A 13384-nucleotide genomic window follows, 5' to 3' on the forward strand; every position below is an offset into this window, starting at 1 on the left:
GCTTTTAAAGAAAGGACAGGGGCAGTGAACACAACTTGTACCCAGTGGCGTAGCGTGGGGGGTGCAGGGGGGGCCGGCCGCACCGGGCGCAACATCTGGGGGTTAGGGTTAGGGGGCGCAAATCCACGGGTTAGGGGGCGCAAATTACTTGCCTTGCCCCGGGTGCTGACAACCCACGCTACGCCACTGCTTGTACCTTCCCTGTACCCAAACCACGTTGTTGTGTCTCTTAAAACCCACCCGCAGCTTCCCACCCAAGACAAATTCGCTTGGAAAAGAAACCGCCAGACACAAAGGTTCAGATCCAAAACGAGCTTTATTCTGCTTTGGAATTTGGGGCTAACATAATATCACGGAGCCCCTTGACAGTCAGGGGGAGACCCATCCATGCTCTGCCAGCGTTGGAGGAGAAGAGGAGGCTGAGTCCATCATGGAAGGGAATCAGCAGATGTTCTGCCCCGCCTCACTTTGTCTTCTCAGCAACCTTGGGAAGCTTGGGAGCCTCGAAAGGACGCTCAGGCAGTTCTGGGGGAAAAAACACCACACAGATGTGAACCGGGGAGAAGCACAAAAGGCCAGAGAGCCAGAAAGGCAGAGGGTTCCTTGGGCAGCAAGGTGTCAGAGCAGCATTTGCCAACCTGGTGCAGTGCCGATGTTTTGGACTACAACTTCCATTGGCCTCTGCCAGCTTCTTGGCGAAGTCATGGCAGTATATAGAGTCTGCCTTGCCCTTCCTTCCTCCCTGCCTGCTTCTAGCTAGCCTGCTCCCCTCAGGTGCAGTGAAGGAAGCTGTCCTATTGTCAGTGTTGAAGTAAGGCTCAGCTGCCAGCTTCCTCAGGACCCCAGGAGAGACTCTCTTCCAGGAGAACCAGGGCATTCTGCCACAATGTCCTTGCCCTAGGTAGTCTCAAGTCTGGGATTTCTGTGCCTTCCCACCATAGCACCAGGGGACTATGTAAACCTAGCTTGCAGGAGCTCCCTCCATGGCCTTATCCAACAGAGCTTGAGGGGACCACCTAAGGATAGCCTCTGCCAGAGAGGCACGTACTCAAAACCTCCTCCATCTCTGCAGAGGAGCTTATTTAGATGACTTGCTTGCCCTGCCCAGCACATCCCCTGGGTCTTGACTGGACGTCTCCCTCCCTCTCTGTGAGGCTCCCTGCCTCACCACCCTGAGGGACAACAACTCAGCTCCTTCCTTCCTCTCAGGCAGGTGAATGCCTCGCTCCTTCTCCCACTGGTGGAGCCTCTAAGGGGTGTTCAGCTGCGGTCTCCCCAGGAGTCAAAGCTTGGTTGGTTTCTGGTGGCACAGATCAGGACCTGCTCAAAGGGCCAGGTGCCAGCAATGGACCAGAAGATTCCTAGCGCCTGGTGGTGTGTTTGTAGGCAAAGAGGTGCTTTTCAGCTCTTTCCGAGCTCTTTTGGTGTTCCACAAGTCTCAACTGAGAAAACTTTCCTTTGTTAATCACACAGCGTACGTTTCGGCCCATCTTCTAGAGAGCATTCTTTTATTTACAACATTTCTATCCCATGTTTTGCAGCGCTACATCCTCCCTAGGCAGCTTCCAGGAATACAGTGGAGAATAATACAATCAAAGTGGAAACGAAACACTCAACACTCAACCCTGTGAGGCCAGCATAGGGCATCAAACAAGAGAGGTTAATTGGGGAAGGCTAAGCAAGACAAATAGGCCTTAAATGAGCTCATTTAAAAGCAACCAGAGATGTTCTGTATGTTTTTGTTAGAAGTAAATTCCGTGTCTGTACAGCAGCTTTCTCTGATCTGCGGTTCCCCCCATATGTTTCGGACTACAACATCCACCATCCCCAGTTCTCAAGGATGAGGGGATTTGTAGTCCAAGACAGCTGGAAGAAACCAGGCTGGGGAAAGCTGGTGTACGGTGATGCTGTTTTCATCAAACCACCGGTCTTACCTTTGAACCCGAAAAGCAAATGCTTCAAGGGCTTTAGGAAACTCTTCACTGTGTTCACAAAAGCGTCCCAGAGAGAACACTGACCCGAAAACGAACTAAAGCAGCAACTACACATCTTGGCAGCTTCCTGGATTCACCTGCTTTGGAGAAATGGGGGTGAAATGTATCACTGCGGCCTTAAGACAGACAAGGTGCAAAAAGGCCTGTGACATTCTCCCTCCTCCCTAGAATTCCCTGCTATGTTAAGCCTTGTATCTTTGTGTTTAACGGAAGGCCGGCATGCTGAAATGAAGCCATCACTTCACCTGTGTGCTGGGAAAAGCTTCACTCGGTTTCTTTCTGCCTATGGGCTGCTGTTTAACGTACAGGGGCTGAGCTGTTAAAAAGTCGACCAGGCTCTTTTTCACCTTACCTCTTCCATAACACCCATGCGCTGGTGTATTGATTTGATAGAGAGCAAGGGAGAGAAGCTGACCCTGCTAAACTTTGCTCCGCTTCAGAAGTTTTTGCTCTCTAATTTTTGTGATTGGGAAATGCCTCTTAATAGTGATCTTCAGTCCAAGTACACCGTTTACACGGGGACCATTTAAGGCGAACAGCTCATCCTATGTGTCTTTGCTCAGAATTAAGCCTGGCAGGGTTCAGTAGGGCTTACTCGACTGCAGCCTAAATCAGGGGTCAGCAACCTTTTAATAATAATAATAATAATAATAATAATAATAATAATAATAATAATAATTTATTTGTACCCCGCCCATCTGGCTGGGTTTCCCCAGCCACTCTGGGCAGCTTCCACAGAAACCAAAAATACACTAAAATCATACATTAAAAACTTTCAGCTATGGGCCAGTCCATCATCCCTCAGACCTTGTGGAGAGCCAGACTATATTTTGAAAAAAAAAATAATGAACGAATTCCTATGCCCCACAAATAACCCAGAGATGCATTTTAAATAAAAGGACACATTCTACTCATGTAAAAACCTGCTGATTCCCAGACCGTCTGTGGGCCGGACCCCAGGCCTTAGGTTGCCTACTCCTGGCCTAAATCAACCCAAATACAATGTTAAATGTTGATTTGAGCGGTTCAAGGAAAAATGGTGACCTGTTCTTTGCTAAATAAATAATAAACCAATCCCACGGTCCTGAATTCGCAGAGGAAAAAGCCTGTGGATATAAAGGTACATATTTTTTCTTCTCTGCACACAGAGGAGCATGAGAAATCAATCAATCTTCATCACTTCCCCTGCTTCTGTTGTTACGGCATGAGTGCACAAGTTGCTGCGGCCAAGGTATGCAAACTTAAAGTTCCCACAGCAACGCATCATCCATGAATTCAGATCTGCAGGAAACCCTGGCATCTACAAAAAGCTCTCCCAGTAAGATACAGATTCAAGCCTTTAATGAACTTCTGCGTTTCTTGGATAGAGCAGGGAGCAGGGGTGGGGGAAGAGAGAGAGAACCTGTCTGTCTGTGGCTGTCATGATACCATGTTTTTTTAAAAAGGAAAAATCCAAGAAGAAAACATGGGACTGTACCGCAGATTGTGTATTATAATAACATTAGTACAGTAATGTTATCATAATACACAATCGGTAGTATAGTTTAAAATAAAGTGATAAAATGAAACAGCCGGAAAGAGATACATGTGGCTATCGCAGAGGCTTTGTGATACAGCCCACTGGCGACCAGAAGACCTTAATGTTCAGTCCAGAAACCAAATGTATTCTTTCCCATTAGTCTGGTTTTTTCATTAAACTATTTCTAAACCGCCCACTCACATAAAATGTCAAGACAGACTACAACAACGTATGCAGGTGCAAGAAAACATAAGGTACCATTAAAAAAAAAAAATGATTGTAAGAAATGGCTGGCTCTTTAGGGGGAAATTTAAACAACTGAATAGGCCTGTCAAGAAATGTATGAAAGTTAGCAGCAAGGACTCCTGGCCTGCCAAATCTCAGCCAGAAGAGGATTTCCACAGCATGTGAGTGGAGAAGCTAAATGCCTGACTTCTCGCTGAAGTCAGTCGGGCTTCTGAAACATGGGGGACAACCAACTAGTCATAGAATTATAGAGCAGGAAAGGATCGGAGGGGTCATCTAGTCCAACCCCCTGCAACGCAGGAATCTTTTGCCCAACATGGGGCTCCAACCCACATCCCCGAGATTAAGAGTCTTTCTACTAGTGAATAAAGAGGTTCCTACTTACAAGGCAGTGATGCTTCTCCTGTCCTGGATGTCTTCTCCTGGAGATGTTCTGTTCCTCTGGGAAATTCAGGTGGCTTTATGTACCCAAGGTCTCCGGTCTTCCAGTCCTGAATCGGCCAGTCACGTGCCCACCAGCGAGGTTAGTCACGAGTTCTTCACATAGCCTTGGAAGTTTTCCCTGCCCTGTACGGCGCTCTATAAACCTTTAAGTGTTTAATTGAGAGTAGTTGAGAGACAAATGCAGGAAACAGTCTAGTTCAGGTAAAAGGGCTTCCTTGTCCTGAACATGTCACCCATTAGCCAGATTTGGGGAGATAAGACACACAGGGATATTAAGCACAAGCTCACGTTGGCCCCATAAATAAAATGCAGGGCTGTGCGGCAAATAGCCTGTGTCACAACTGCAGTGCCCTCAAGATATCGCAAAGTAATTGCTGCCTTTGGTCCCTGGAGGCAGTTGCCTTCAAAATAAGGAAAGAGGGAAAAGAGATCATGACTAGGCAAGCAGAGAGGTTCATCTGCCTTGGACACGGTTTAAAGTGGGCAAATGTAACCCTCCAGGGACATGTCCACTCTTGCTTCTCAAACTTGGTGCTCAAACTTAATCCGTTCCAGAAGTCCGTTTGACTTCCGAAATGTTCAAAAACCAAGGCGCAGCTTCTGCTTGGTGCAGGCACCCGGGAAACAGTAGTCAACAGCCGCATCAGACGTTTGGCTTCCCAAAAACGTTCGAAAACTGGAACGCTTACTTCTGGGTGTTTGGTGTTTGGGAACCAAGGTGTTTGAGAACCAAGGTACCACTGTATAGCTGTTAATCCGCTCCCCTCCCCCTTTGCATTCGACCAGAGTAGTCCACCCCTGCTTGTATTTGAATTTCGTGGAATCACAGAATCAAAGAATCACTGTAGAGTTGGAAGGAACCATGAGGGCAATGCAGGAAGCTTTTGCCCAACACGGGGCTCAAACCCACAACCCTGAGATTAAGAGGCCCATGATCTACTGACTGAACTACAAAGGAGAAATTTTGGTGTTTCCAGGAGGCATGCTGTGTTTGCCCTCACCTTCTAAGTTGTTGATACTATAATACCAATTAATTACCAACACATACACAGATAGCTGTGCACGCTTCTTCTTCTTCTTCTTCTCCCCCGCCGCCGCCAACCCACAGGAAATGCACAAAACCACACAGCTGGGCAATTGCAAATTTGCTCGTGCTGTTTTCTGGTTTTGTGCAAATCTGATGGATCAATATAAGGGGATAAGGTCCTTTCAGGAGTGCTCCAGAAACAGGAAGTCTGGAAATTAAATAAAAGCAACTGTAAATTCTCGGTGCACAATTTTCAGTTTGCTGCTCAATTTATCTGGTGCAGATTTTTTTTTTAAAAAATGTGGTTTGCTTGTACCTTTTCTGGTTTTGTGCAAATCTGAGAGATGAAAAGGAGGACACACGGGCACACACAAACCTATACACACACACATATTGCTACATGAAACATTAAAAACTTCCCTATACAGGGCTGCCTTCAGACATCTTCTAAAAGTTGTATAGTTTCTGTTGTATCTGTTTGACCTCTGAAGGGAGGGCGTTCCACAGGGAGGGCGCCATTACCGAAAAGGCCCTCTGCCTGGTTCCGTGTAACTTCGCTTCTCGTAGTGAGGAAACTGCCAGAAGGCCCTCAGAGCTGGACCTCAGTATCCTGGCTGAACGATGGGGGTGGAGACGCTCCTTCAGGTATACTGGGTCGAGGCTCTTTAGGGCTTTAAAGGTCAGCACCAACACTTTTAATTGAGCTCGGAAACGTACTGGGAGCCAATGTAGCTCTTTCAGAACTGGTGTTATATGGTCTCGGTGGCCACTCCCAGTCACCAGTCAAGCTGCCACATTCTGGATTAGCTGTACAGTAGTACCTCGGGTTACAGACGCTTCAGGTTACAGACTCCGCTAACCCAGAAGTAGTACCTCGGGTTAAGAACTTTGCTTCAGGATGAGAACAGAAATCGTGTGGCAGCGGCGTGGCAGCAGCAGGAGGCCCCATGAGCTAAAGTGGCACCTCAGGTTAAGAACAGTATCAGGTTAAGAACAGACCTCCAGAACGAATTAAGTTCTTAACCCGAGGTACCACTGTAGTTTCCAAGTCACCTTCCAAGGTAGCCCCACGTAGAGCATAGGGAAAATAAATGAAAACACTGAGGAAGAGGCTGGGTGTAGCAGAAACTGATCCATTTACCCCAAAACACTTAAACAAATTGTGTGAGGCCCAAATGGGGAGGTTTGGAGCCTGGTTTTCTCCATCTGACTGGATTTATAGGGGGAAAGCGTTGAGGCTGGTGTTGACGGACAATGCAAAATGTGGACGATTCAAATTAAATGGGAACACAAACAGCTGGAAACACACAGTAAACTCCAGTGCGGATGAACCCCAGGACTCTCTGTTTGGTCTTGGGGAGTCTCCCCAGGCCACACCTCCTCTCAAGTCTCACCCCTCCCTTGTCCTGCTTTGCACCCTCCTTGGGCGTTTGTGCCTGCCTGGAATGTGTCCTTGGACTCTGAAAATGCCTCTTGCTTGTCTGGGTGGGAAATGCAGAAGTGTGTGAGTGTGAGTAACTAGCTTTCTGTGTAAAGGTAAAATTCGGACGAGTTGTTCCGCCCACTTTTGTCTCTGGCCCCGCCCACCACTGCCGCGTGGCTCTTGCAAGGTTGCCAAGGCAGAAATGCGGCATTCGGCCTGCAAAAATGTACCCCCGCAACACAAATGCTTAAATACACAACACCCTAACCAGGCTTCCCTGATAAAGGAAGATTTGAGAGCTAGAGGGTTGCATCTCAGCCATACACAGAAGCCCTTACATAACCTCGGCTTCTTTACATTTTTGGCTCCTTAACCTGCTAAACCTCGCCAGCCAAAACCACCTAAAGCAGCAACCTTTAATTTGCAAACAGGCATTCTTAATGGGAACTGAAATATTACATGCCTCTGTCCATATTCATAATCGTTGCTGCAAGAGAACTAATGACATTTTTTTTATCACACGTAAAACCACGCTTGTTCCGATTCTAATCATTACAGCGCACTGAGGCAGCTTAACAGAACCATTTAAGTGCAGGGATTAGTTATTTTACACCACAGCAACTGCTATAAATTTGTAGCTTCACTTTGCGATCTGTCACACCACTGTATTTTTTACCTCAACAGCTGGTGACATCACATCTCAGCGACAATGCACCTCCCTTGCAAGTTGGGCTTGTCACCTTTTCAACAATAAACTCACCTAGGATTACCAAAAGACCCTGTATAAACCCCACGTGTTTTGTCTGTGGTTCATCTCAGGGGGCAATGGCATCATACAAATTATTTTAGCATCTACCCCTTTAGTGTACATACATACATAATTTTATTTGTATGCACCTTTCCACAGTTTAAACCATGCTCAAGGCAGCTTCCAACATGGAAAAATATGTAAAAGATAAAGGTAAAGGACCCCCTGGATGGTTAGGTCCAATCAAAGGCGACTATGATTGTGGTGCTCATCTTGCTTTCAGGCCAAGGGAGCCAGCATTTGTCCACAGGCAGCTTTCTAGGTCATGTGGCCAGCATGACTAAACCATTTCTGGCACAACCGGACACCGTGACAGAAACCAGAGTGCACGGAAATGTTGTTTACCTTCCCGCCACAGTGGTACCTATTTATCTACTTGCACTGGCGTGCTTTAGAACTACTAGGTTGGCAGGAGCTGGGACAGAGCAATGGGAGCGCACCCCGCCGTGGGGATTTGAACTGCTGATCTTCTGAGAGGCTCAGTGGTTTAGTCCACAGCGCCACCTGCATCCCTTTGCCTGAAAAAATATGTCACTATAACAAAACAAAAGTAGTCATAATAAATGAACCATTAAAAAATATGCAACCAGACTGAACTCTTTCCACAGAAATCACAAGATCGGAAATAAACATACAAAAAACAACAACAGGAACAACATCCCCAGCCAACCCCCTAGATTGAACACAAATCTCTTGCTATGCCTTCACTCTAACTGTCTGGGGGTATCATTGTGTTGCCACCCTCTGGGCCTCTTGTGGGGGAGCCACATGAAGAAGGGCCTCAGATGATGGCTGAGAGTCCAAATTGGTTCATATGTAGAGAGGTGGCCCTTTAGAGCTCAAAAACAGCTCTTTGAATTGCACCTGGAAACTAATTGGCAGCCAGTGCAGTCGGACCAGGATCGGTGTAATAGGCTTAGACCATCTTGCTCTGGCGAGCAACCTGGCCTCCGAATTCTGCACCAGCTGAAGTTTCCATACTGTCTTTAGAGGCAGTCCCAGAGGTTACCAGAGCATAGACTACGGTAGATAGGCTATCCCTGTCCAGATAGGGGCGTAGCTGAGCCACCAACCGAAGCTGATGGAAGGCACTCCATGCCACCGAGGCCACCTGAGCCTCAAGTGACAGCAACAGATCCAGAAGTAACTGTTGAGATTTCTATTCCACCTTAAGGAGCAGACGTGTGGAACTGTTGCGTGTCACATGTCTGTTTACATTCCAGCACAGCTTGCTGGGAACTTCCATTGTGTGTTGCTTTTGCTTTTCCCTTCTCTCTGAGACAACGAGAGAGAGACATGTTTCTTTGTCCTGATTTATGATTAATAAATATGTAGTTGTAGTATGCTTCCACAAGCCTCACGCCTATTCTATGTATGATAGTGTGCCCTGGCTTTGAAGCCCGGGTCACTGATTTACGTTGGGGCAGAGGTTGATGGTCTTCACAGCGGGATGGCTGGAAGGGGACAACCCAGCAGGGGCTAGCCAGCTGGCCTTCCGGCCCTCTGCATGTCAACACTAACACACACACCCCACACTTCTGTGTGAACCCCATAAGGCCTTGGGGAAGTGGCGCTGAAATATACTCCGAGTCAAGAGTCGATTTCATGCTCTTCATTCAGCTCATAGTGGTGAGGGGGAATGGAAGTTCCCCCAGAACGTCTGCTTTATATACATTATTTACACAATGGGCCCCATGTGATTGGCTAATTCTGGAATTCTCCTGTAGGCCAATCAGGTTGCGGATTCACTTTCACCTGGAGCTGGATTGGGTGGCTCCTGTGGACCAATCAGACTACTGCATTCTGGATCCTATTGTTCTAGGACCAATCAGACCGCTGCATTTTGGATCCTATTCAACTCGGTACATAACAGGCGCAGAAGCATTTTCTAGCCTGCGGGCCACATTCTTTCCTGGGCAAGCTTCTGGTAGCTGTGGGTGGAGCCTCTGGCAGGAGAGGACTTCATATCCTGCTTTTGGTTGGACACTGTTTGGAGTAGGCAGTCTTTGGTCTGACCCAGCCAGGGCTCTGCATAGGTGCTTAAAAACCTTTGCACAAGTTTCATCTACTTCTGCGTGGCAGCAGCTTTCAAAGACGGGAATCAGTGTGATTGTTGCCTACCAGTTTGCATGGGCAAACTATGCTGCCCAAACGATCGCTGAGTCACTGGGTATAACTCATGCGCTCAGTCCATCTGATTCTTCTCCAAGAGGAAACCAGGCTGTTGCAGACGAGGAATCTATTACAGAGAAAGGAGCAGAGATTGTCTAAGAAAAGTTTGCAGTGTTCCCTTCCAAATCAATGGGGCAGCGACACTTTGGAATGTGACGCAGTACCAGTTACTTCAATTTAATATGGATAGAATGGGATGCAGATCTTTAAATTTCACTCCTGCCTTTTCTCTCAAGTGCTTAGGCCAAATTACCTCCTCTTCTATCGCTGAGAACTTTCAATCCAAGCCGTTTAGGCATTTAACAGTTGGGTGCCTAAATTAAATCCACTATAGATTATTTCTTTCAGCATTTAATGACCCGCGGATTAAATCTATCGATATATATAATCCCTTCACCATTTACAAATCCATTATTCACAAGGAAAGGAAATCCTCATGATAGCTACTAATTAGCCACGCTGTTGTGTGATGCTATTTTGTCACAAAAATAGCAACAGCCACCGGGAAGCTGGGATCTGGGGTGTAACAGTGCGTCCAATACAGTGGTACCTCAGGTTACATACGCTTCAGGTTACAGACTCCACTAACCCAGATATAGTACCTCGGGTTGAGAACTTTACCTCAGGATGAGAATAGAAATCGCGCGGTGGCAGCGGGAGGCCCCATTAGCGAAAGTGGTACCTCAGGTTAAGAACGGTTTCAGGTTAAGAACGAACCTCCAGAACGAATTAAGTTCTTAACCTGAGGTACCAATGTATATTCAATCCACTGTGTGCGGCAATGTAAACTTCAAATATCCCTATTTATACAGTCCTTGGGCCCCTCCAAGTTGGTGTCTTTTTGCAGGTATATTCTGCAACCTGTCATTGATGCATCCGTAGTGAATTGCAAGCAGATTTATACTGGAGTGTCCACACGGCATTATTTTTTTATTAGCTGTTCTGCAATGCTTCCCCAATGCTACCATGTTATTGCAATCCGGAGGGGACAATCTTGCACTGTAGTCCAGCGAACGTGGGACAAAAATTAAAATAAGTGGAATATTTGTGGTATAAAAAGGTACAGGATTGCAGCAGGATGTCTGATCCGAAACGAAGCAGAATGCCTGCCCCAGACCTTTTGCAGGTGCAAACACTATTGAAAGTGAGATCATGGATAACCGCCATGATACTACAGTGGTACCTCTGGTTACATATGCTTCAGGTTACTGACGCTTCAGGTTACAGACTCCGCTAACCCTGAAGTAGCACCTCGGGTTAAGAACTTTACCTCATGATGAGAACAGAAATCGCGTGGCGGCAGCGGGAGGCCCCATTAGCTAAAGTGGTACCTCAGGTTAAGAACAGTTTCAGGTTAAGAACGGACCTTCAGAATGAATTAAGTACTTAACCCGAGGTACCACTGTATTATGAGTGCAAATAATCATGAAAGTGCATGAAATTCAGCAACCAGGTTGCTCACGGGAGCAAGATGGTTTGAGCGTATTACACTGATCCTGGTCCGACTGCACTGGCTACCAATTAGTTTCCGGGCCCAATTCAAAGTGCTGGTTTTGGCTTATAAAGCCTTGAACGATTCAGGACCACAATACCTCAAGGGCTTCCTCTTTCCATATGAACCTACCCAGACCCTGAGATCATCTTCTGAGGCCCTCTTTCGTGTGCCTCTTCCTCAAGAGGTTCGGAGGGTGGCAACACGAGAATGGGGCCTTCTCTGCAGTGGCTCCCCATCTGTGGAATGCTCTCCCCAGGGAAGTTCAGCTGGTGCCTTCATTATACACCTTTAGGCACCAGGCAAAAATCTTTCTCTCTAACCAGGCCTTTGGGTGATTTGATTGACATCCTATGCCCTTTTAAAATGTTTTTGTTGTGGGGGGGTTATTGGGTTGTTTATATTTTTATTATGTATTTTGTGGTTTTATATCTTGATTTTATTCTGTGAACTGCCCTGAAACCCCTGGGTATAGGGCGGTATATAAATTCAAATTCAAATTCTAATAATAATAATAATAATAATAATAATAATAATAATAATAATAATAGTAGTAATAATGGTCAGGAGACCCTCTATCCCCATCTTCCTGTCTTTTGCCCCACTCTCTGTCTTTTGCCCCTATTTTTGGCTTTTGGGGATGCATTTGGGGTCCCTTACCTTTCCCACCCCGACCTGGCCACAGTGATCCATGCGATGGTCACCTCCAGGCTTGACAACTGTAATTCGCTCTATGCGGGGCTGCCCTGGAAACTGTCCCAGAAACTCCAGCGGGTGCAGAATGCTGCAGCGAGGCTCCTCACGGGGTCCCTGCCATGGGAGCATATTCACCCAGTGCTTTACCAACTGCACTGGCTCCCAATGAAGTATCGGGTCAGGTTCAAGGTGCTGGTTTTGACCTTTAAAGCCCTTTGTGGCTTAGGCCCCTCGTATTTACGGGACTGCTTCTCCTGGTCTGCCCCGCAGAGGACCTTAAGGTCCATGAATAACCTTAATTTAGAGGTCCCAGGCCCAAAGGAAGTCAGACTACCCTCCACCAGGGCCAGGGCCTTTTCAGTGATGGCTCCGACCTGGTGGAATGCTCTGTCCCATGAGACGAGGGCCCTTCAGGATTTAACCTCCTTCTGCTGGGCCTGTAAGACAGAGCTATTCCTCCTGGCCTTTAATTTGAATTCAGTCTGATCTTTTATTTCCCTTCCCTTCCCTCCCCCTCCCCTTTTATGAAGATCACCCGCTCTGAGACCCCAAGGCCTCCTCACTGGCCCAAGTAGGACAAATTCAGCCAGCTAGCCCTGGTGACTATCTAGTGCTAATTAGATGGATTTCCCCCAAAATTGATTTCTGAATTTTGAGTTTTATTGTTATTCATGTTCTTATACTGTATTTTATGCTGCTTTTACAACTGAGTGTTTTAAATTTGTTGTTAGCTGCCCTGAGCCTGGTTTTCTGAACCGGGAAGGGCGGAATATACATTAAAAAATATTATTATTTATTAAAATGCTGTTCAGTGTGACAGTTGAGAGCTGCCATCGTTTAGGGTTCCACTCCTCCTCTGGTCTGTATCATTTAAGACAAGGCAGGAGTGAAAGAGAGGTGTGTGTGTGTGTGTGTGTGTGTGTGTGTGTGTGTGTGTGAATGCATCTTGTCTCTCACACATCCCAGATCTCCTTGACTCAACCTTTTCACTGGCTCTGCTGGCTCTTGCTCTCTTGCCTTCCAGAGCGGATCTTAGCAGCTGATAACCTTGGAAAGCTTTGCTTGCCAGTCTCTGAAGATCAAGCAGCTCCGAAAGGCACAAGGTCAGGTCAGATTCCTGCCCGCCCTGCCGTGTTGAACCAAAGGCGAACTGTCCCGGAAGCTTTGTGGTAGTCGAGATAACCCCACAATTAATTGGTAGTTGTTGCCGCAATGAGCAGACACCTCATTTCTTACATTCACTTGCTTTGATATACATTAATTGGCTTGCTTTGATGTCATCCTTATCTGTGGGGTTGGGGTGCTGGGCTGTGAGCCCAGAAAAGGAGAGCTAGCTGTAAGATTTGGGTAACTGCCACCTAGGCCCTCACCTGGGCAGGTGAAGTGATGGGAAGTCCTGGCCAAAGTGACGCATGCAGCTTTGTGTATGCTTGGGTGCAGAAAAGAGATATCCTCTCTGCGGTGTCCGTCCTGTGTCTGCGAAGGCTAGGAGAACTGGCAGGCAGTCTTGGTTGACCACAAACTTGACATGAGCCAACAGTGTGACGCGGCAGCTAAAAAAGC

The 13384-nt window shown here is 47.0% G+C and overlaps 1 long non-coding RNA gene across 2 annotated transcripts; it reads right to left on the minus strand.

The window, feature by feature from the left end:
• Window positions 1–317: 317 nt before the first annotated feature.
• Window positions 318–4635, minus strand: LOC309525429. 2 transcript variants are annotated; one of them, XR_014216271.1, is made up of 3 exons: window positions 4145–4635; window positions 1935–2074; window positions 318–525 (listed from the first exon to the last, which is right to left on the minus strand). It is a non-coding gene; the product is annotated as an uncharacterized lncRNA (long non-coding RNA). The 2 variants fall into 2 exon arrangements; XR_014216272.1 differs by lacking the exon at window positions 4145–4635 and adding an exon at window positions 2347–2585 and having other exon boundaries at window positions 1935–2071.
• Window positions 4636–13384: the final 8749 nt, after the last annotated feature.

This window comes from Podarcis vaucheri (genome assembly GCF_965113315.1).
Source record: "Podarcis vaucheri genome assembly, chromosome: 2".
Classification (NCBI taxonomy): Eukaryota; Metazoa; Chordata; class Lepidosauria; order Squamata; family Lacertidae; genus Podarcis; species Podarcis vaucheri.